This window comes from Meleagris gallopavo, chromosome Z, assembly GCF_000146605.3.
Source record: "Meleagris gallopavo isolate NT-WF06-2002-E0010 breed Aviagen turkey brand Nicholas breeding stock chromosome Z, Turkey_5.1, whole genome shotgun sequence".
In the NCBI taxonomy this organism is placed as follows: domain Eukaryota; kingdom Metazoa; phylum Chordata; class Aves; order Galliformes; family Phasianidae; genus Meleagris; species Meleagris gallopavo.
Window position 1 is genome coordinate 13462894 of NC_015041.2, and position 1065 is coordinate 13463958.

Consider the following 1065-nt stretch of genomic DNA (forward strand, 5'->3'; position numbering starts at 1 on the left):
TCACCAGCAAGGGCTCTAGCCACACCACCCAAGCTGCAGAAAGCAAAGGTAAGAACAGGGAGAAGGAAGATCTGCCTACTGTAAGTGAAGACCAGGTTTGAGACCATATAAAGAAGCTGAAGGTGCACAAGTCCATGGGACCAGATGAGATCCATCCACAGGTTCTGAGGGAACTGGTAGATGAAGTTGCCAAGCCAGTATCCATCATATTTGAAAAGTCATGGCAGTTTGGTGAAGTTCCCACTGATTGGAAAAGGTGAAACATAACCTCCATTTTCAGGAAGGGAAAAAAAGAAGATCTGGAGAACTACAGGCCTGTCAGTCTCACCTCTGTGCCTAACGAGACTATGGAGAAGATCCTCCTGAGGATCCTACTAAAGCACATGGAAAATAAAGGCGAGGTGACTGGTGGTAACCAACATGCCTTTGCCAAAGACAAGTCATGCCTGACAAACTTGGTGGCTTTTTATGATGGAGTTACAGTGTCAGTGGATAAAAGAAGAACAAATCACATAATTTTGTACTTGTGGAAAATATTTGACACTGTCCCGAATGATATCCTCGTTGCTAAATTTGAGAAAAATGAATATGATGGATGGACCACTCACTGGATAAGGAACTGTCTGAATGGTGGCACTCAGAGAATTGCAGTCAATAGCTCAATGTCTAAGTGGAGACCAATTATGAGTGGCACTCCTCATGGATCAGTGCTGCGACCAGTGTTATTTAACATCTTTTTAGGTGACACAGACAGCAGAATCAAGTGCACTCTCAGTAAGTTTGCAGACAACACCAAGCTGACTGGTGGAGCTGACATACTGGAGGGAAGGGATGCCATCCAGAGGGACTGAAACGTGAGACAGGCCCCATAAGTGAAAGTAAAAAGGCAAAAAGGCTTCACAGTGACTGAGAACAAGGAGGGTAAAGGGCAATAGTTAGAGATAGTTTATAGAAGCAAGAATGTAGAGCTTGTTAGAAAATAAGGGATGGCAGACACTGTGACTGGGATAGTGAGGAGTATGAAGGCCATAAAGATAAGGGTTTGAGAACAGCCCGAGGACATTT